The 23925-nt window shown below is 47.5% G+C and overlaps 1 long non-coding RNA gene across 2 annotated transcripts in view; it reads left to right on the plus strand.

Annotated features, from left to right (window-relative positions):
* Positions 1-662: 662 nt before the first annotated feature.
* Positions 663-23925, plus strand: part of LOC118150892 (uncharacterized) — a 46604-nt gene continuing 23341 nt past the window's right edge. For both annotated transcript variants that reach the window (XR_013531926.1, XR_013531927.1), the window contains exons 1-4: positions 663-1812; positions 7770-8196; positions 8761-8876; positions 11548-11703. This is a non-coding gene — a long non-coding RNA (uncharacterized LOC118150892). The remainder of the gene's footprint in view (positions 1813-7769; positions 8197-8760; positions 8877-11547; positions 11704-23925) is intronic.

The raw sequence follows: 23925 nt of genomic DNA on the forward strand, positions 1-23925 counted from the left end.
ATTCCCTCCCTGGCGCAGACACTGATGGTTCATCCATTTCCTCGCTCGCTCATTCACGTGTAGTTGTCCATTCACGCCTCACATGCATTCACACACACGCGTCCTCCACTCATCCATGGAAAGACACCGCGTGCAGACAGCCAGTCACTCGCTCGCTATGCATGCAACAGCCGAGGCCTGAACACTCAGTTATTCTTTCATGCACTCATTCATTCATTCAGGCGTGCAAGTATGCACACGTGCGTTTTTCATGCATTCAGTGAGATCGGGTACGAGCCCTGCCTTCTCCCTCCCGGACGCTACCAGAGGAGCGGCCTCCACCCGGGCTGCGCGCTGGCCTTGGGCCCAGGGCCTTAAGCCATCGCAAACATTTACTTCGGGGCCGGCTGATGGAAGGTTAAATGTTCAAACCGGGAAACCGCGGGCTGCATTGGGGGCCGCGGCGGGCGAGGGGCGGGGCGCGGCACGGGGCGCAGCCCCCGGCCGTTCCCGGGTGTCTCTCCCCGGCAGCCCGGGCTGGGCACCAGGCGGCGCGCGGGCTTGTTTGCGGGCGGGGGCTGCAGCCGGGCGGAGACGACCCGCGCCCGCGGGGGTGGGCGGAGGTGGGGCCGGGCTTCCGGACAGAAGCCAATCGATGCCCTCGGAGCCTGTAGCGCCGGCCCAGGGCAGAGGCTGCGGGAGCGCGGAAGAGGTGCCGTGGGCTGCCGGGGGGTGCAGGGGGCCGTGGGTAGCGGAGGAAGCCTGGGTGCAGGGGACGGCCGGGGTGCGCAGAGGCTGCCTCAACACCTAGAGGTCTGGGGTGGGGGGGGTTGGCGTACAGCGGGGTGGCGAGGCCGAGGCTGGGTGCTGGGGGAAGGGCGACGGCTTGGAGTGTAGAGGAGGGGTGAGGGGCGTAGGGCGCTGGAGGTCAGAGGTCTCTCAAGCGCGAAGGAGGGGAGGGTTTTGGAGCTCTTGGGGGTGGGTCCGCCGAATGGGGGCGCCGAGTGCTGGGGAGTACAGGTCCAGGCGCTGCGGGTCGCGGGGACACCGGGGCTGCCCCAGGACTGAGGACAGACGGAGGCGGGGGCGCAGGCTGGGAGGCTGGGGCTTGGGAGCGCGGTCAAAGGCAGAGGCTGTGGTTGCGCGGGGGAAGGGAGACGTGCAGGGCGTGGAACGGATTCGGGGGCTCTCGGGGAGGAGGGCGAGGGGCGCAGGGGTGGGCCGGGGGGGCCTGGAGTGACGGGGGAAGGGGCGTCTGGCCGGTGGGCGCGGGCAGAAGCAGCGCAACCAAGCTCGGAGGAGGTGCAGATCCCGGGGTCCGGGAGCTCAGGGGTGGGCCAGGGAGTGGACGGGGCGGGGTAACCGGGGAGCGCCAGCTGGGGTGGGGAAAGAAGATGCCCAGAACTCCAAGCAGGTGCGCGGGGCGGCGGGGCGGCTGCTCATACCGCAGAGGTCGCTCGGGGTTCCGGGGGCGATGTCGTTGCTGGGCACTTGAGTAATTAAACGCAGCGGGGTCGCAGGTGACAGCGGGGAGGACAGGGGATCAAGGGGACCCTGGCCAGAGGGCAGGAGGCTGACCTTGAGCGCCACGGAGGCAGTGCGGGGAGGGCCGGGGTCCCGTGGGGCGCAGTGACACCGGGTGCGTAGCTGGCCGGGGGTGACGCTGGCGGCGCCTGAGGCTCAGGGTGTCGAGACCGCCACGCGGTCGCCCGCAGGCCTGGAAGTCCACGCCGGTTCCTGGAGACGGCGCCTCTGCTCTGAGGGTTCCGTGGTGGGGAAGTCTACCCACTGCACCCCGGCGCCCACTGCACGCGGCCCGGAGGACCATGTCGGGTGAGTAGCTCAAGCTCCTTCAGTTCGGCCTGCCTGTTCCTGCCGGCTTGGGTGAGATTGGTCTGCGCTGCGGAGAAACCCAGTTTGACCCAGGACTGCCCCAAATCCGAGTCTCCCCTCATTGACTCACCCAGGTCTCTGTGGGTCTGGAGGGACTGGTCCATCCGACGCTGCTGGAAATACCGGTGGGCTTCAGCTGCTGGGAGGGGGTGATTGGTAGCAAGTGAGGGTGGCGTTGGGATTTCACCAGTTCCACTTGTAAGATGTAGTCCTGGAAGTTTCACTGGGCTCGTTTCTTGGGAATAGCATTGAACTGTCTGAGATTCTCACTGCGTGGAAGGCCGATGGTAAGAAGTCTGTTCTCCTAAAATGGCCCTAAAACTCTGGGAAGAGGCGGTCTTCCGGTTCTTGGAGTTCAGGCCATCGGTTTAATTTCCGTGCCCAGCACAGACGCAGGGATGGCCTGGCTTGGTGGCTCGGGCCTGTAACCCCAGCACTGTGGGAAGCTGAGGCAGCAGGATCGCTTGAGGCCAGGAGTTTGAGACCGTCCTGGACAACATAGGCAGACCACATCTCTAGGAAAAATAAAAATAAAAATTAGCTGGGAGTTGTGGCATGTGCCTGTGGTCCCAGCTACTAGGGAAGGTGAGGTGGGAAGGTCCTGAGCCCAGGAGGTCAAGGAGGCACCACTGCACTCCAGCCTGGGTGACAGAGTGAGATCCTGTCTCCAAAACCACCAAGAAACAAAATAGGAACCCAGGTCAATCCTCCTGCAGGCAGCAGGCAGCAGGCAGGAAAGGCCGGAAAGGCCTGCCCCTTGAGGACTGGCGAGCCCCATCTCTCTGCACTTGGTTCTGTGGACATCAGATAGACCGGTTGACTTCAGATGCCTAGATATGAGAAGGTAGATTGTACGTCATCCCATAATAAAGATGCTGGTTCTATTTTTTTATCGTTAAATCATTAAGGCACCTCCTTGTACCAGACCAGACTGGATCATTCCTGAGTGCATTTTATGTATTTCTTTTCAAAAAAAATTTTTTTTAACTTTGTAGAAACAGGGTCTTACTATGCTGCCCAGCTTGTAGGCTCAAGCAGTCCTCCTCCATTGGCCTCTCAAAGTGCTGGGATTATAGGCAGGAGCCACCGCACCTGGCACACACAGAACAGATTACTCTTTTATTCAGAGGAGAGATTCAGTAAATCCCAGAGCTGCTTCCATCCTGTTTTCTCCCACTCTGGACTTAGAGACGAAAATCATCAGGGGAGGGACCTTAAGAGTTGTTTTCATGAGGTGTACTGGCAAACTCTGTCCCAAGGAATGGCAAAAAGGGTCTCTGTTGTAGGGCTGCGTTCGGAGCTCTCTAAAGTGAAAGCCACACGGTTCCCCAAGGCTGCTAGGGTATGTATAATAGCAGCATTCAAGATGGACATTCGGATACATCTTGCTCAGCCTCCTGCCTGAAGAGAAGATTCAGCTGTGCAGAAAACAAAAGCCACCTTTGAGTAGAGAAGGGCTGAGAAGGAAGCTGCTAAGGTGATTTTGATGGGTGATTAGAAGATGCCTTGAGTGCAGAGGGCAGGCGAGGGGTAGAAACAAACGGTTGTCATGGATTCATAAATTCTTAGCCCCTGCCATCTCCAGGCTGGACTTAATTTTGTGACAATAACTCCTTTTTGTGGGCTGGAGTGCAGTGACAGATTTTCTTGCTGTGTTTCTACTCCATGCTGCTGCTGAAAGTGCCCCCTTCAAGGCAGCCGCAGCCGCATTGGAGAACTGTGACTGTTCTCCAGCACCACACCAGGACTTGATCTCCAGTCGTTTCTCTGGGGCAAGGCGATGTGGAAGCTCAGCACCTGTCAATCACTGTTCCTGCCACCAAAGTTCCGGTTATGCAGATGAAGCCTCCAGGTAGAAAGCGTCAGAGAGTATAGTTTGTAAATCAGATTTTAAAAGGTGCCAGACTCTTAGTTAATTATCTTCTGAATCTGATAAAAGGACTGGAAAGTGAAGGAGATTCTCTACAGAATGCAGATTTTTTTCTCCCCACAAAAGACAGCTTTGCAGGACCATTCCAAAAATATGTCGCATAAATATGTTTTGGGGTAAAATACTTGGATTTCTCTCAGGACCTGCTATCTGTCCTGTTGGTTATGGCTACGAAGAGTCTGTTTCATCAGTCTGAAGGTCTCTGTTTTAATGTGAATGCTGGTCAGCCATGCCTGAATTCCAAAGGAAGGTAATGTGAATGCCTGAATTCCAAAGGAAGGAGAACCTAATGATGCATGTCCAACCCCCACTTCCAATTATCGTGTGAACTAGCTTTTCAGGTTTACTTCGGAATGCCTTTGGCTGAGGAGAGGGTCCATTCAGAGGGTTGAATTTTATTATTTTTATTAAGCTATTCAGATGGCATTCTTCTCCGTCTGGCCAAGATTTGCCAATCACAACATCAATGACCACCGAAGTTGAATTTTATTCCATAGCATTGCCAGGATGGCCTGACAGCCTGCTCCCCATCCATCCTGTCCCTTTATGGGACTCCCTCTAGCCAAAGTGAGAGAGTGGGAAGGAAGAAACGAGTCAGGCAGGCAGTGAGCGTGGATCCGCAGTTGAATCCCTTCAAATGAAAGAACAATCTGCAGGCACAGGTAAGGGAACTTGCACAGGGTGGTTGCCCAAGACATGCCCACAGCTACACAGATAAGAAAGGCCACACAGGTGGCTTGCCCAGACATGCCCGCAATGGAAAACTCTGTGCCTTGACACACACGCAGTAAGCAGAATAAAACAATATGGAGTAACTTAAGCTAAGGTGAGAAGTTCAAGACCGGCCTGACCAACACGGCAAAATCACATATCTATTAAAATATATTTAAAAAAAAAATTCGCTGGATGTGGTGGCAGCTCCCTGGAGGCTGAGGCGGGAGGATCACTTTAACCTGGGAGGTAGATGTTGCAGTGAGCCGAAATTGCACTACTCCACTTCAGCCTGGGCAACAGAGCAAGACTCTATCTCAAAGGAAAAGAAAAGAAAAGAAATATATGAAAGCAAATCAAAATACTTTGTCCCCAAATATATTTCTTTCATATATTGGTGAGTAGCCCTGAAATGCTATCTTTACACTTCTCGAAAGAAGACATTCATGTGGCCAAGGAACGTATGAATAAAAGCTCAACACTGCTGATCATTAGAGAAATGCAAACCAAAGCCACCGTGAGACACCATCTCAGATTATTAAAAAGTCAAAAAAAACAACAACAGATGCTGCTGAGGTTGTAGAGAAAAAGGAACAATTTTCCTTGTCGGCGGGAGTGTAAATTGGTTCATCCATCCTGGAAGACAGCATGATGATTACTCAGCGACCTCAAGGCAGAATTACTGTTTGACCCAGCAATCCCATTACAGGGCATATACCTGAAGGAAAAATCATTCTGTTATAAAGATACATGTACGTGTATGCTCTTTGCTGCACGATTCCCAAGAGCAAAGACATAGAATCAACCCAAATGCCCATCAACAAGAGACTGGATAAAGACAATGGGGTACATAGACACCATGGAATACTATACAGCCATAAAAAGGATGCGTTCCTGTCCTTTGCAGGAAGATGGATGGAATCGGAACCTGTTATCCTCAGGAAACCAATGCAGGAACAAAAATCAACCACCCCATGTTCTCACTTATAAGTGGTAACTGAAGGAGAATAACACATGGACACAGGGAGGGGAACAATATTCACTGGGGTCTGTCAGAAGGTTGAGGGAAGGGGGAGGGAGAGCCTCAGGAAGGAAACAGCTAATGGATGCTGGCTTAATGTGTAGGCCACGGGTTGATCTGTGCAGCAAACACCATGGCACATGTTTACCTATGGAGCAAACCTGCACATTCTGCATGTGTGCCCTTGAACTTAAAACAAAATGTAAAGAAAAACAAAGAAGAAAAATAAACTCCATCTTTGTGGGGGAATCTTGCATCAGCAGCTCTGTGGAGTCTGTGGCAATGCAGCCAGCCCTTCTCTTGCACGGCTCTAGAGAGACGAAGTGAATGTTTGACACCTTAAAACTTCTAAAAGGAAACAGGAACCATCTCTTCTCTCTGAGGCCTGCTACCTGTGATGTTACATCTATGTAGCAAGCCCAGGTTTGCCAGGCCAGCCTTTTCCTTTCTCCCTCCCATGACCTGTCTTGCAGCTAAAACCTGTCTTTGGCAGTGCTCTGAGTCAGCATTCTTGTTCATGCTTTTATTTTGTTTTGTTTTGAGGTTTTGTTTTGTTTTGAGGTCTGAGTCGCCCAGGCTGGAGTGCACTGGTGCAATTACATCTCTGTAGTCCCCACCTCCCAGGTTCAAGCAGTCAGCATGCCTGGCTAATTAAGAAAACATTTTGGGGGGACCAGGCACAGTAGCTCATGTCTATAATCCAAGCACTTTGGGAGGCTGAGGCAGGCGGATCACCTGAGGTCAGGAGTTTGAGACTAGCCTGGTTAACTGCTGAAACCCTGTCTCTACTAAAAATACAAAAATTAGCCAGACATAGTGCTGCACGCCTGTAATCCAGCTACTCAGAAGGCTGAGGCAGGAGAATTGCTTGAATGCAGGAGGTGGAGTTTGCAGTGAGCCAAGATCGTGCCACTGCACTCCAGCCTGGGTGGCAAAGCTAGACTCCATCTAAAAAAAAAATAAAATTTTTTTTTTTTTTTTTTTTGGTAAAGATGAGGCCTTGGTTAGTTTCCCAGGCAGGTCTTGAACTCCTGGCCCCAAAGCAATTCTCTGGCCTTGACCTCCCAAAGACATTACAGGCGTGAGCCACTTTACCTGGCCTTGGAAAAGGAGAGAAGGTCTGAAAAGCTTTTCTACTCATTGTGCAATGGCCTGTGCAGGTGGCACATTCAAGAAGTCATGAGGTTATCAAGTGGAATTCATGTCTCTTGCAGGAAGGGGTTAGCTACTGTGGGATTGTGGCCTCCTTATTTCTCTTGGGCATATACCTTCTCTTGTCTTGCACTTTATCTCCATGATATGAACTACACTGAGGCCCTCACCAGATCAGCTGGGCATCTTGGGCTTCCCAGCCACCACAAGTGCAAAGTAAAAGTACCCTCTTTTGATTTTTATTTATTTATTTAGAGACAGAGTCTGGTGATGTTGGCTCACTGCAACCTCCTCCTCCTGGGTTCAAGCAAATCTCTGCCTCAGCCTCCTGAGTAGCTGAAATTACAAGTGCTTGCCACCACGCCAAGCTAATTTTTTTGTGTGTGTTTTAGTAGAGTTCAGGTTTCACCATCTTGGCCAGGCTGGTCTTGAACTCATGACCTTGTGATCCACCCACCTCGGTCTCCCGACATGCTGGGATTACAAGCCTAAGCCACCACATCCAGCCATCAACCTCTATTTTTAATGTGACTCAGTGTGTTCTATTCTGTGATAGCCACGCAAAACAGACTAAAACACACCCTTTCTTCCCCTGGTGCTAAACTGCACTGTCCCCTTCTCACAAAGGCCTGATCTGATGCCCTCAGGGAGGGAGGGGTCTCCTCTTTGTTAAATATGGTTGTGATCAGTCCAGATGCTGTGACTTGTATCTGTAATCCCAGCACATTAGGAGGCCAAACCAGGTGGATCACTTGAGGTCAGGATATCGAGACCAGCCTGGCCAACATGGTGAAACCTTGTCTCCACTAAAAGTACAGAAATTAGATGGGCATGGTGGTGCATGCATGTAATCCCAGCTACTCAGAAGGTGGAGGCAGGAGAGTAGTTTGAATCCGAGAGGTGGAGGTTGCAGTGAGCCTAGATCACACCACTGCAGGGCAGCCTGGCAACAGAGCAAGACTCTGTCAAAAAAAAAAAAAAAAAAAAAGACAGAACTAATAGTAGAACTCCCATTTGATCCAGCAATCTCACTACTGAGTGTTTTCTCTTTTCTTCCTAAGTGTTTTTCCTTCTTGCCAGCAGGCCGCCACTGCAGACAGCATGTCTGTAGGGTTTGATCAGCTGCATTTGCTCCCAAGGCACCTGATGAAAGGGGTTTTCCCTCGTCTTTCTGCTAATGCATTTCTTCATCCTTCACGCATTCCTTCCCTCCTTTGCACCTACTGTGTTCTTGTGGTCAGGGAAGTATGTGCAAGGGAGTTCTGGTGGCTGAAGCATTCCAGTTCCTGGAGAAGAGAGGCATCGAAACAGGCAGACAGCATGAAAGGCACCGCCATGCTTGCATCAGGAGAGACGGTTTGCAGGAGTGCTGGTTTCTATGGCGTCCCTCAGATTTCTTTCATTGAAGCCTCCTTGTTCGGCCTTCCCAATTGAAAAGTGCCTCAAATGTAGCTGGGGTTTGAAAAGCTTGAAACCAGAAGGCACCTCTGGCATCATGGTGAATCGTCAGGTCAGTGTGTGGGGCACATGTGGGCTGGGAAAGCCACGTCTTAGACACCCTCTAGCCCACATCTGCTCACAGTAATCTGTTTGCACATCTTAGGGTCTCCCTCACAACAGCTGTTGGGAACATAGGAGGAGAGGATGGTGGGTAAGGGTTCGGCAGGAGACACTTGCCAGCAGGTAGAGCTGGCATTCCAGCCTGGGACTGGTGCACCATTGATTTGTAAATTATTTTTTCCTGTACCCCCCTTTTCTCTCTCTCTGTCTCCCCTCTTTCACCTCTCTCTCACCTCTTTCCTTCTCTGTCTCTTCTCTCTCTCTCCCATCGCTCTCTTCTCCCTCTCTCTTTCTCTGTCTCTCTCTTACCCTCTCTCTTGCTCTTACTCTCTTATTCCCTCTCATACTCATGTTTTACTGTTTTCACCTGAGGGAAGAGTGATGTGAAACTAGGACTTCGCTTTTTCTGGGGTATTTAGGAATGTGGGGCCGTGGGGTTTTCTCCACCTGTTTTAGGTCATTGCTTCCTGATTTCTCAGAGCTTTGCTATTAACAGCTCATTTCCCTCCCTTAGGGGCCGACTTTGACTTTCCTGGTGGAGAAAACAGTGAATAACTTTTCAAAGTCTCCTGTGTTGCTGACCTGGTTATTGTTTTTGAATTATCATTTCTGAGACATCTCTGTGGCATGGTAAGTGGATTGAGTTTGGACAGTGGGAACATAGGATGTATAAGTATTCTTTATTTTTGTTCTTGTTTGATTTTGATTTTTTTTGAGATGGACTTTCACTCTTGTTGCCCAGGCTGTAGTGCAGTGGTACCATCTCGGCTCACTGCAACCTCCACCTCCTGGGTTCAAGCGATTCTCCTGCCTCAGCCTCCCAAGTTGCTGGGATTACAGGCATGCACCCGCACGCCCAGCTAATTTTTGTATTTTTAATAGAGACGGGGTTTCTCGATATTGGTCAGGCTGGTCTTGAACTCCTGACTTTATGATCTGCCTGCCTCAAGCTCCCATGGGGGACATTGTAGTACTTCCTGGTCATACATATACTAGTAGCACTTCCTGGTTCACAGGGACATTGCAACACTTCCTGCTTCATTCGGATAATTGTAGGACTTTTTGAATTGCAGGGACATTGTCATATTTTCTGGTTCATATGGATAATTATAGAACTTCCTGGTTCATAAAGATATTTGCAACCCTCTGATTCATAGGGGTAATTGTAGCACTTCCTGTTTCATAGGGACATTGTAGTACTTCCTGGTTCATACAGATAATTGTTGTACTTCCTGTTTCATAGGGACATTGTAAAACTTCTGGTTTATATGGATAATAGTAGCACTTTCTGGTTCCCAGGGACATTGCAACACTTCCGGTGCATATGGATAATTGTAGCATTTCCTGCTTTGCAGGGAGATGGCAATACTTTTTGGTTCACAGGGAATATGGTATCACTTCCTGTTTCTTAAGGATACTGTAATACTTCCTGGTTCATAGGGAGATTGTAGTACTTCCTGGTTCACAGGGGCATTGCAACAATTCCTAGTTCATTCAGATAATTGTAGACTTCCTGGTTTGCAGGGATATTGTCACACTTTCTGGTTCATAAAGACATTTGCAACTTTCTGGTTCCTAGGGGTAATTGTAGCACTTTCTGTTTCCTAGGGACATTGTAATACTTCCTGGTTCATACGAATAATTGTAGCACCTCCTGGTTCATATGAACGTTGTACTACTTTCTGGTTCATACAGATAATGGTAGTACCTCCTGGTTCACAGGGACATTGCAACAATTCCTAGTTCATTTAGATCATTGTAGACTTCCTGGTTTGCAGGGATATTGTGACACTTTCTGGTTCATATCGATAATTGTAGAACTTTCTGGTTCATAAAGACATTTGCAACCCTCTGGTTCCTAGGGGTAATTGTAGCCCTTCCCGTTTCATCGGGACATTGTAATACTTTCTGGTTCATACGGATACTTGTAGCACTTCCTGGTTCACCTGGATAATATTAGCACTTCCCAGTTCACAGGAACATTGCAACACTTCCAGTTCATACAGATAATTGTAGTGCTTCCTGCTTTGCAGGGACATTGCCATACTTTTTGGTGTTTCCTATGGACATTGTAATACTTCCTGGTTCATAGGGATAGTCATAGCACTTCTTGGTTCATATGGATAATAGTAGGACTTTCTGGTTCACAGGGACATTGCAACACTTCTGAGTTTATTGAGATAATTTTAGAACTTTTCGGTTTGTAGGGACATTGTAACACTCTATGGTTTATGTGGATAATTGTAGAACTCCCGGGTTCATAAAGACATTTACAGTCCTCTGATTCATAGGGTAACTGTAGCACTTTCTGTTTCATAGGGACATTGTAGTACTTCCTGGTTCATACAGATAATGATAGTACTTCCTTGTTCACAGGGACATTGCATTGATTCCTTGTTCATTCAGAGAATTGTAGAACTTTCTGGTTTGCAGGGCCATTGTCACTTTCTGGTTCACATGGATAATTGTAGAATTTCCTGGTTTATAAAGACATTTGCAACCCTGTGCCGATGAATGGATTTAACCAAATATGTTATATCCATACAGACAGAACAATATTTAAAGTACTGACACATGCTACAATGAGGGTGAAACTTACCAACCTACACTGGCCAGGGGCAGTGGCTCACGCCCATAATCCAGAACATTTGTTGGCCAAGGCAGATGAATCACTTGAGGCCTGGAGTTCAGAACCAGCCGGGCCAACATGGTGGAACCCCATCTCTACTAAAAGGAAAATGCAAAAACTAACCAGGTGCACTGGTGCACACCTGTACTCCCAGCTACTTGGGAGGCTGGGGCTTGAGAATTGCTTTAGTCTAGGAGATGGGGATTGTAGTGTGCAGTGAGCCAAAATCATGTCACTGGCCCTCTCAAAAAAAAAATTGGGGAGGCTGAGGCAAGCAGATGACAAGGTCAAGAGATCAAGACCATCCTGGCTAACATGGTGAAACTCCGCTCTACTAAAAATGCAAAAAGTAGTTGGGTTTGGTGGCACATGCCTGTAATTCCAGCTACTTGGGAGGCTGAAGCAGAAGTATTGCTTTAATCCAGAAGTCAGAGGTTGCAGTGAGCTGAGGTCCTGCCATTGCACTCCAGCCTGGGCAACAAGAGCACAACTACATCTCAAAAAAAGGAACACATTAAGACTAATGATGGCTGATGAGCTTTTTAAAAGATTACAATTTTACCCTTCTAAGTCATATTTTGGTGTCATTCCTTGGTCTCCAAAGTCATATTTTGGGTGGTATATCTCATTATGATATACAACATTTTTTAAAGTATTGCCCATTTTCCCAAGGTGGCAGATTCCTGTGGATTCCATCATAAATCAAGGACATGGATGGAGACCATATTCTATTCCCTCTAGTTACGAATAAGCCTGGAAAAGACTCAGGAAGGACCACGTTCCACAGGACTCCCATAGTTCTGAAACATTCTGCTTTTCTTCACAGAGGTGTGTCATGGGACATGCTTGCTTATAACAACCGCTTTCAGTTTAGCAAACCAGGCTAAGCATCTAACTGCCAGGGGTGTTCACTATGTCTCCAGAATAATGTATGCATGCACATTTGTTTCTTCATAGAAGGGATGTAAATATGTATGTATGCTGGGATGTGGGGGACAGGCCAGGCACATTGGCCCACCCCTGTAATCCCAGCTCTTTGCCTGTCCGAGGCAGGTGGATCACAAGTCAGGAGATCGAGATCATTCTGGCCAACACAGTGAATTCCATCTCCACTAAAAATACAACAAATTAGCTGGGTGTAGTGGCTTATACCTGTAGTCCCAGCTACTTGGGAGACTGAGGTAGGAGAATCACTTGAACCTGGGAGGCGGAGGTTGCAGTGAGCCGAGATGGTGCCACTGTACTCACAGCCTGGGTGACAAAAAAAAATTGCAATATTGGTTTTGTAAGTCATATTTCCTAAGTCAAAATATGACTAAGGAAATCAATACTGAGACTCCAGCCCATCTCAAAAATGAAAACATTACCTGTCAATTACATTCTCAACACACTTAACACTTTTAAGAGGCCTGCAAAAACCCAGCAGACTTTCGATGTCCCCCACATCTTTTTTTTTTAGATGGAGTCTAACTCCAGTCACCTAAATACTCTAGTCACCCGGGCTAGAGTATCTCAGCTCAGTGCAACCTCCATCTCCCCAATTCAAGTGATTCTCCTACCTCAGCCTCCCAAGTAGTTTAATTACAGGTGCCCGCCACCACGCCTGGCTAATTTTTGTATTTTTAGTCAAGACGGGGTTTCACCATATTGGCCAGGCTGCTCTCGAACTCCTGCCCCTGTGATATGCCCTCCTTGGCCTCCCAAAGTGCTGGGGTTACAGGCATGAGCCCGGGGAACAAGAGCAAAACTTCTGCAAAAAAAAAAAAAAAAAAAAAAAAAAAAAAAAAAGGGAGGGAATGTGTTTCTCATATGTTTCTGTGGCCAAGAACCTATGCATGAATGTAACAATGAGAGAAATGTAACATGGCTCACTCCATCTTGCTTCTCCCCTCACAAGCTAACCGCCTTTGCTCATTGCTACAAATAGGTCAAGCTAACCATGAATTCAGTCTACAGCCTAGCTTTAAAGCATGAATGATCATAGTCACTTCCCAAAAAGATTGCCTGAGGGGATCAGGAGGGTGTGCAGAGATGTAGCACACAGATGTCTCTGGTGATGAAAGCTATTTTCTAACGCTGGTGTGGAGAGGAGTCCCCTCCCAGAAGAATCTTTATGTTTGCTGCCTGCAGGAAGAGACAGGTTGGCCAGCCCTTTCTGAAACGACAATTTCTGCAGTGTTTTTGACTCAAAATATGCAGGATACCAATCCGGCATATTTTGAGAAGGCACGTCCTTCACTCCTTCAACAGCACAAATAGGTAATTATATCCTAGGGTATATGTGAGCTACCCTGGTGATGTCTACAAATCCCAATGTCTAGAAGACATGGGAACTCTCTGCAGACTTTAATGTAAAAGGAGAGGTGGGCAAGAGGGAGAGATACAGAGAGACAGAAAGAGAGAGAGAATAAGAAAAATGAGAGACAGTTAGAAAAGAGAGGGAAAACAGGAGGGAGAGAGGAGGAGAAGAGAGAAAGAGAAGGAGAAGAAAAAAGAAGAAAGGAGGAAGAGGAGGAGATGGGGAAGAAAAGGAGGAGAGAGATAAAAGAAAGAGTAAGAAAGATAGAAAGGAGAGAGAGTGGAGAGAGAGAAGAGATAATGAGAAATGCAATGTGAAACAGAGCGAGAAGAGAGAGAGAAGAAAGTAAGGAGAGACAGGAAGACAGGTAGAGAAAAGAGAGTTGAAGGAAGCGGAGTAAAGGAAGAGGGGGTCAAAGTGTATGAGAGAGAGAAGGAAAGAGTGACAAAGAGAAAGAAAAGGAGAGAGAGAAAGAGAGCTCACACAAGCACCTGGGGTAGCTATACTTAAAAAGCCAACAGGCCCAGGACTAGAGGCAGAAAACAAATCCCTGTACTCTATTAGTTTCACATATTTTTCTCTTCCCTAAAACATCATGAATTTTTTCACCCCAACTCATAGGAATGTCAATGAAAAGAGTCAAACTCTATAAAATATTTGAAGAGATTTATTTTGAACAAATATTACAGGAAAGGGGTCCAGGAAACAGACCCCGCATAAGGATTCTTAGATTTGTCACAAGAAATAATTCAGGGCAAGTCTACAGAGTAAAGTGAAAGCAAGTTTATTAGGAAAGTAAAGGAACAAAAGAACAGCTACTCCATAGACAGAGCAGCCCCGAGGGCTGCTGGTTGACCATTTTTATGTTATTTCTTATTGAAATGCTAAACAAGGGGTTGATTATTTCAATCTCCTCTTTTTAGACCATATAATTACCTGATGTTGCCAAGGCATTTGCAAAGTGTCATGGCGCCGGTGGGAGTATAGCAGGGAGGACGATCAGACATCACTCTACTCACCATCTTGAGTATCTCAGTCCCATTCACCCCCAAGGCACCATAGAAACTAGAATTCCTCCTCCCCAAGAGGACCACCTTTTCCCCAAAGCCAGGCATAAAACCAAAAATATGACTCAAATTCCCTCCACCCGCCTTTCCTTGTAAAAACTGGCCATAAAGAAATGATCTGAGGGCCAGGCACAGTGGCTTACACCTGTAATTACTGCACTTTGGGAGTCTGGGGTAGGAGGATCCATTGAGTCCACAAGTTCGAGACCAACATGGGACACTTCCTGTTTCTTCCATGTAAAAGACAAACTTTCTGTTCCTTTCCAGTGCAGAACACACTTCCTGTGTCTCCCCTGTGACGGACACACTTCCTGTCATTCTCCTAAGAGAGATACACTTCCTGTTCCTCCCCTGTGCAGAACACACTTTCTGTTTCTCTTCTGTAAAAAAAACTACATTTCTTCTTTTTTCCCTATGCAACACACATTTTCTGTTTCTTGTCAGTGCAGGACGCACTTCTTGTGACTCTCCTTGTGCAGGAGAAATTTCCTGGTTTATACTCTGTGTAAGACACACTTCCTGTTCCTTCCCTGTGCAAGATACACTTCCTATTCCTCCCCCGTGGGACATACGCTTTCTGATATTTCTCTGTGAGGACAGACTTCTTGTAACTCTCCTGAGATAGGCACACTTCCTGTTCTTCCCCTGTACAAGAAGTGTGTCTTACACTTCTTGTGTCTTTTTTGTAAAAAACGCACTTCCTGTTACTGTCCTGAGAGAGACACAGTTCTTATTCCCGTCCTGTACAGAACACACTTCTGTCTCCCTGTGAAGGATACACTTTCTGTTCCTCCTCTGTGCAGAACTCATTTTTATTTCTCTTCTGTGAAGGACACACTTCCTGTTTCTTCTCTGTGCAGGACACACTTCATGTTACTCTCCTTAGAAACACTTCTTGTGTCTCTCCTGTGCAGGACACACTTCCTATTTCTCCCCTGTGAAGGGGATAAACACTTTCTGTTTATCCTTTGTGCAGGACACACTTCCTGAACCTCCCCTGTACAGGACACACATCCTATGTCTACCTATTGCAGGACACACTACTGGTGTCTTTCCTGTGCACAGCACACTTCCTGTTATTCTCCTGAGAGACATACTTTCTGTTCCTTCCTTGTGGAAGACACACTTCCTGTGTCTCCCCTTGTGGAACACACTATCTGTTCCTCCTTTGAGGAGCATACACTTTCTGTTCTTTCCCTGTGCAGTTCAGACTTCTTGTTACTCTCCTGAGACAGACACACTTCCTGTTTCACCCCTGCAGGACACATTTCCTGTGTCTTACCTGTGAAGGACATATTTCCTGTTACTCTCCTGAGAGAGACACAATTCCCGTTTCTGCCTTGTGCAGGACACACTTCCTGTTAATCTTCTTAGACACACTTTCTTTGTCTTTCCTGTGCAGGACACACTTCATGTTTCTCCCCTATGAAAGACACCTCTGTTTATCCTCTGTGCAAGAAACACCTTCTCTTCCTCCTCTGTGCAGAACCCATGCTCTGTTTCTCCCCTGTGCATAACCCATTTTCTGTTTCTCCCTGATGCAACACACACTTTCTCTTCCTTCCTGTCCAGTACACACTTCTTGTTTCTCCCCTGTGCAGCTCACACTTGCTGTTTCTCCTCTGTGCAATACATATAGGACAATATGTCCTATATGTCTCTTTTGCAGGACACATCTTCTGCCCTGTCCAATACACACTTTCTGTTTCTAACCTGGGCATGACACACTTCCTGTTACATTCCTGAGAGAGCCACACTTCATGCTCTTCCCCTGTGCAAGAAACGCTTCCAGTGTTTCCCCATGCATGACACACTTTCTGTTACTTTCCTGTACAGAACACACTTCCTGTATCTCCCCTGTGCATGACAAACTTTCTATTACTCTCCTCAGATAGACACTTTTCCTGCAGTTTTCCCGTGTAGGACACACTTCCTGTTTTTATTCTGTGAAAAACACACTTCCTGCTCTTCCTTTGTGAAAGACACACTTCCTTATCTCCCCTGTGCAGGACACTTTAGGTATCTCCCTTTTGCAGGACACACTTCCTGTTCTTATCCTGCCTGGCACACACTTTCTGTTTCTGTCCTGTGCAAGTCACACTTCTTGTTACTCTTCTGAGACAGACAAACTTCCTGTTCTTCCCCTGGGCATGACACACTTCCTGTGTCTCCACTCTGCATGACATACTTCCAGTTTCTTGCCTGTACAAGACACACTTAATGTTTCTTTCCTGTAAAGAACACAGTTCATGTTCCTTCTCTGCACAGCACACACTTTTTGTTCCTGTCCTGTGCAGGACACACTTCTCGTTACTCTCCTGAGACAAACACATTTCCTGTTCTTCCTCTGCATATGACACACTTCCCGTGTCTCCCATGTGCTGGAAATACTTCTTGTTACTCTCATGAGACAGACACACTTTCTGTTCTTCCCTGTGCATGACATACTTCCTGTTTCTTACCAGTGCAAGACACACTTCATGTTTCTCCCCTGTGAAGGACACACTTCATATTCCTACCCTGTGCAGCACACACTTTCTGTTTCTGTCCTGTGTGGGACATAGTTCTTGTCACTCTCTTGACACACATTTCCTGTGTCACCTCTGTGTAAAATACACCTCCTGTGTCTCCCCTGCATTGGATACACTTTCTGTTACTCCCATGAGACAGAAAAACTTTCTGTTCCTCCCCTATACAAGATACACTTCCTGTTTCTCTTCTGTGATAGACATGCTTTTTCTTTCAGCTCTGTGAATGACACACTTTCCATGTCTCCCCTATGCAGCACACACTTTCTGTTCCTCCCCTGGGCAGTACACATGCCCTGTGTCCCTTTTTCACAAGACACATTTTCTGTTTCTGCCCTATCCAATACATACTTTCTGTTTCTATTCTGTCCATGACACACTTCCACTTAGTCTCCTGAGACACTTCCTGCTCTTCCCACTTAGTCTCCTGAGACACTTCCTGCTCTTCCCCTATCCAGGACACACTTTCTGTGTTTACCCTGTGCATGACACACTTCCTATTATACTCCTGAGACAGACACATTTTCTGTTCCTCCCCTGTGCAGTACACACATCCTATGTCTCTCCTTTGCAAAACAGGTTTTCTGTTTCTGCCCTGGCCAGCACACACTTTTTGTTTCCATCCTAGGCATGAGACGCTTCCTGTTACTCTCCTGAGACAACCACACTACCTGCTCTTCCTGTGTGTCAGTCACATTTTTTGTATTTCTCCTGTGCATGACACACTTCCTGTTACTTCGAGAGACAGTCACAGTTCCTGTTCTTCCCCTGTGCATGACACACTTTCTATTACTCTCCTGAAACAGACACCTTTTTAGTTTCTCCCGTGAAGGACACACTTTTTGTATCTTTCCTGTGCATGACAAACTTTCTGTTACTCTCCTCAGACAGAATTTTCTTGTATTTCTCTGTGCAGGACACTCTTCCTGTTTCTCTTGTGAAACATTTCCTGATTTTCCTCTGTGAAAGACACACTTCCTGTTTCTCCCATGTGAAGAGCACACTTCCCGTGCCTCTGCTGCAGGACACACTTCCTGTTTTTATCCCACAGAGCACACGCTTTCTGTTTGTATCATGTGCAAGACATACTTCTTGTTACTCTCCTGAGACAGACACCGTCCTGTTCTTCTCCTGTGCATGACACATTTCTGGTATTTCCCCTGTGCATGACACACTCCTGTCCTATGCAAGACAAACTTCCTCTTTCTTCCCTGTGGAGGACACACTTCCTCATCTCCCCTGTGAAGAACACACTTTCTGTGTCTCCACTTTGCAGTACACACTTCCTGTGTCTCTGCATTGCAGGACACGCTTTCTGTTCCTGTCCTGTGCAAGACACACTCCTTGTCACTCTTCTGAGAAGGACACACTTCCTGCTTTTCCTTTATGCATGACACAGTTCTGGTATCTTTCCCGTGACACAAGAACATATTCCTTGTGTCTCCCCTTGTCAGGGCACACTTCCTGTGTCTCTGCATTGCACTACACACTTTCTGTTCCTGTCCTGTGCAAGACACGCTACTTGTTACTCTTCTGAGAAAGACACGCTCTGTGTTCTTCCCTTGTGCATGACACACTTCTTTTGTCTCTCCTGTGCATTACACACGTCTTGTTCCTGTCCTGTGCAAGACCACTTCTTGCTACTCTCCTGAGAAAGACAAAGTTCCTGTTCTTCCCCTGTGAATAAGACACTTTCTGTGTCTCCCCTGTGCATGACACACTTCCTGTTTTTTGCCTCTGCCGGGCACACTTTCTGTTTCTCCCCTGTGAAAGACATACTTTCTGTTCATACTCTGTGAAGCACACACTTTCTATTCCTGTACTATGCAGGACAGACTTCTTGTAACTGTTCTGAGACAGACACACTTCTTTATGTTGTTGTTGTTTTTAGGTTTCTCTGTCACTCAGGCTGGAGTACAGTGGTGCAATCATGGCTCACTGGAACCTCCACTATCTTGATTCAAGAGATTCTCCTACATCAGCCTCCTGATTAGCTGGGATTACAGGCCTGTACCACCATGCCAAACTAATTTTTGTATTTCAGTAGAGATGGTGTTTCACCATTCGGTTAGACTAGTCTCAAACTCCAAAACTCATGATCTGACTGATTTAGACTCCCAAAGTGTTCAGATTACAGGCGTGAGGCTCCACGCCAGGCCAATACATACTTCTTGTTCTTCCTCCGTACAGGACATACTTTCTGTGTTTCTCCTGTGGAGGACACACTTCCTGTTGCTCTCCTGAGACAGATGTACTTCCTGTTCTTCCTCTGTGCAGGACAAACTTCCAGTGTTTCTCCTGTGCAGGACACACTTCCTGTTGCTCTCCTGAGACAGATGTACTTCCTGTTCTTCCTCTGTGCAGGACACACTTTCTCTGTTTCTCCAGTGCAGGACACACTTACTGTTGCTCTCCAGAGACAGACCTACTTCCTGTTCTTTCTCTGTGCAAGACACACTTCCTGTGTTTCTCCCATGCAGGACACACTTCCTGTGTTTCTCCTGTGCAGGCCACACTTTGTGTTGCTCTTCTCACACAGATCTACTTCCTATTTTTCCTCTGTGCAAGACACACTTCCTGTGTTTCTCCTGAGACAGACCTACTTTCTGTTCTTCTTCTGTGCAGGACACACTTCCAGTGTTTCTTCTGTGAAGGACACACTTCCTGTTGCTCTCCTCACACAGAACTACTTCCTGTCCTTCCTCTGTGCCGGACACACTTCCTGTGTTTCTCCTTTGCAGGACACACTTTCTGTTTCTCTCCTGAGAGAGACCTACTTTCTGTACTTCCAATGTGCAGAAAACACTTCCTGTGTTTCTCCTGTGCAGGACACACTTGCTGTTTCTATGAGACAGATGTACTTCCTGTTCTTACTCTGTGCAGGACACACTTTCTGTGTTTCTTCTGCACAGGACACACTTCCTATGGTTCTCCTGACACAGGCCTACTTCCTGTTCTTCCTCTGTGGAGGACACACTTTCTGTATTTCTCCTGTGCAGGACACACTTCCTCTGTTTCTCCTGTGCAGGACACACTTCCTGTTGCTATCCTGAGATGGACATAACTTCTGTTCTACCTCTGTGCAAGACACACTTCCTGTGCTTCTTTAGTGCAGGACACACTTCCTGTTGCCCTCCTGAGACAGACATACTTCTTCTTCCTCTGTGCAGGACACACTTCCCGTGTTTCTCCTGTGCAGGACACACATCCTTTGGCTCTCCTGAGTCAGACGTACTTTCTGTTATTCCTCTGTGCAAGACACACTTCCTGTGTTTCTCCTGTGCAGGACACACTTCCTGTAACTCTCTTTACTTCCTGTGCAGAGCACACTTCCTGTGTTCTCCTGAGACAGACCTACTTTCTAATCTGCTGTGCAGGATACACTTTCTATGTTTCTCCTGTCAGGACACACATCCTGTGGCTCTCCTGACACATGCCTACTTTCTGTTCTTCCTCTGGGCAGGACACACTTCCTGCATTTCTCCTATGCAGTACAAACTTTCTGTTTCTCTGAGATATACCTACTTCCTGTGTTTCCTCTGTGCAGGTTACACTTTTTTTGTTTCTCCTGTGCATGACACACTTCCTTTGGCTCTCCTGAGAAAGACATACTTTCTGTTCTATGTCTGTGCAGGACACACATCCTGTGTTTCTCCTGTGTAGGACACATTTCCTGTTACCCTCCTGAGACAGACATACTTCCTGTTCTTCCTCTGTGCAGGACACACTTCCTGTGTTTCTTTAGTGCAGGAGACACTTTCTGTTGCTCTCCTCACACAGACCTACTTCCTGTTTTTCCTCTGTGCAAGACACACTTCCTGAGATTCTGCTGTGCAGGGAACACTTCCTGTGCTCTCCTGAGACAGACCTACTTTCTGTTCCTTTTCTGTGCAGGATACACTTTCTGTGTTTTTCCTGTGCAGCACGCACTTCCTGTTGCTCTCATGAGACAGACACACTTCCTGTTTTTCCTCTGGACAGGACACACTTCCAGTGTTTCTTTTGTGCAGGACACACTTCCTCTTGCTCTGCTGAGACAGACGTACTTCCTGTTCTTCCTCTGCTGGACACATTTCCATTGTTTCTCTTGTGCAGGACACACTTCCTATTATTCTTTTCATATAGAGATGCTTCCTGTTCTTCCTCTGTGCCAGACACACTTCCTGTGTTTCTCCTGTGCAGGACACGCTTCCTGTTGCTCTCCTGAGACAGACATACTTACTGTTCTTCCTCTGTGCAGGACACACTTCTTCTGTTTCTCCTGTGCAGGACACACTTCCTGTTGCTCTCCTCACACAGACCTACTTCCTGTTTTTCCTCTTTGCAAGACACACTTCCTGAGATTTTGCTGTGCAGGACACACTTCCTGTGCTCTCCTGAGACAAATCTACTTTCTGTTCTTATGTGCAGGACACACTTCCTATGTTTCTCCTGTGCAGGACACGCTTCCTGTTGCTCTCCTGAGACAGACCTGCTTCCTGTTCTTCCTCTGTGCAGGACACACTTCCTCTGTTTCTCCTGTGCAGGACACACTTCCTGTTTCTCTCCTCACACAGACCTACTTCCTGTTTTTCCTTTTTGCAAGACACAATTCCTGAGATTCTGCTGTGCAGGGCACACTTCCTGTGCTCTCCTTAGACAGACCTACTTTCTGTTCTTCTACTGTGCAGGATACACTTCCTGTGTGTCTCCTGTTCAGGACACACTTCCTGTTGCTCTCATGAGACAGACGTACTTTCTGTTCCTCGTCTGTGCAGGACACACTTCCTGTGTTTTTCCTGTGCAGGACACACTTCCTGTTGCTCTCCTCACACAGAACTACTTCCTGTCTTTTCTCTCTGCAGGACACACTTCCTGTGTTTTTCCTGTGCAGGACACACTTCCTGTTGCTCTCCTAAGACAGACCTATTTCCTGTACTTCCTCTGTGCAGGACAGACTTCCTGTGTTTTTCATGTTGAGGACACACTTCCTGTTGCTCTCCTGAGACAGCCCTACTTTCTGTTTTTCCTCTGTGCAGGGCACACGTTCTGTGTTTCTCCTATGCAGGACATACTTACTGTTGCTCTCCTGAGACAGACATGCTTTTTGTTCTTCCTCTGTGTAGGACACATTTTCTGTGTTTCTCCTGTGCATGACACACATCCTTCCTCTCTCCTAAGATAGATGTACTTCCTGTTCTTCCTCAGTGCAGGACACACTTTCTGTGTTTCTCCTGTGCTGCACACACTTCCTGTGTTTCTCCTGTGCAGGACACACTTTCTGTTTCTCTCCTGAGACAGACCTACTTCCAGTTCTTCCTCTGTGCAGGAAGCGTATCCTGTGTTTCTTCAGTGTAGGACACACTTCCTGTTTCTCTCCTGAGACAGATGTACTTTCTGTCCTTCGTCTGCACAGGACACTGTTACTCGGTACCTCCTGTGCAGGACACACTTTCTGTTACCCTCCTGATACAGACGTAATTCCTGTTCTTCCTCTGTGCAGGACACACTTCCTCTGTTTCTCCTGTGCAGGACAAACTTCCTTTTGTTACCCTGAGACAGACGTACTTCTTGTGTTTCTCCTGTGCACGACACACTTCCTGTGGCTCTCCTGACACAGGCCTACTTTCTATTCTTCCTCTGTTCCAGACACACTTTCTGTGTTTCTCCGGTGCAGGACACACTTCCTGTTGCTCTGATGAGACAGATGTACTTCCTTTTTTTCCTCTGGGCAGGACACATTTCCAGTGTTTCTGTTGTGCAGGACACACTTCCTATTACTCTCCTCACACAGAGATACTTCCTGTTCTTCCTCTTTGCAGGACACACTTCCTGTGTTTCTCCTGTGCAGGACACACTTCCTGTTGGTCTCCTGAAACAGACCTACTTCCTGTTCTTCCTCTATGCAGGACAGACTTCCTGTGTTTCTCCCGTGTAGGACACACTTTCTGTTGCTCTCTTGAGACAGACTTCCTCTTCTTTTTCAGTGCAGGACACACTTCTTGTGTTTCTCCAGTGCAGGACACACTTCCTGCTGCTCTCCAGAGACAGACTTACTTTCTGTACTTCCTCTGTGCAGGACAGACTTCTTGTGTTCCTCCTGTGCAGGACACACTTTCTGTTGCTCTCCTGAGACAGACCTACTTCCTGTTCTTCCTTTGTGCAGGACACAATTCTGGTGATTCTTCCATGTGGAACACACTTCCTGTTTTACTCCTGAGACACATATTTTTCTGTTCTTTCTCTGTGCAGGACACACTTACTGTTGCTCTCCTGAGACCGAGGTACTTTCTGTTCCTCCTCTGTGCAGGGCACACTTCCTGTGTTTCTCCTGTGTAACACACACTTTCTGTGTTTCTTGTTGCTCTCCTGAGACTGGAGACTTCCTGTTGCTCTCCTGGGACAGACCTACTTCCTTTACTTCCTCTGTGCAGGACAGACTTCCTGTGTTTCTCCTGTTCAGGACACACTTTCTGTTGCTCTCCTGAGATAGACCTACTTTCTGTTCTTCCTCTGTGGAAGACACACTTCATGAGTTTCTCCTGTGCAGGACACACTTCCTTCTGCTCTCATGAGACAGATGTGCTTTCCATTTCTCCTCTGTGCAGGACACACTTCCTGTCACTCTCCTGTGCAGGACACACTTTCTGTCACTCTCCTGAAACAGATGTACTTCCTGTTCTATCTCTGTGCAGGACACACTTCCAGTGTTTCTCCTGTGTAGGACACACTTCCTATTGCTCTCCTGAGACAGACCTACTTCCCATAGTTCCTCTGTGAAGGACAGACTTCCTGTGTTTCCCATGTTCAGAACACACTTCCTGTTTCTCTCCTGAGACAGACCTAATTCCTGTTCTTCCTCTCTGCAGGACACACTTCATGTGTTTCTCCTTTGCAGGACACACTTCCTGATGCTCTCATGAGACAGACATACTTCCTGTTCTTCCTCTTTGCAGGACACACTTCCAGTGTTTCTTCTCTCCAGGACACACTTCCTGTTGCTCTCCTCACAAAGAACTACTTTCTGTCTTTCCTCTGTATAGGACACATTTCCTGTGTTTCTCCTGTGCAGGAAACACTTCCTGTTCCTCTCCTGAGACAGACCTTCTTTCTGTACTTCCTCTGTGCAGGACAGACTTCCTGTGTTTCCCATGTTCAGGACACACTTCCTGTCACT

The sequence above is a fragment of the Callithrix jacchus genome, chromosome Y (assembly GCF_049354715.1).
Source record: "Callithrix jacchus isolate 240 chromosome Y, calJac240_pri, whole genome shotgun sequence".
Classification (NCBI taxonomy): domain Eukaryota; kingdom Metazoa; phylum Chordata; class Mammalia; order Primates; family Cebidae; genus Callithrix; species Callithrix jacchus.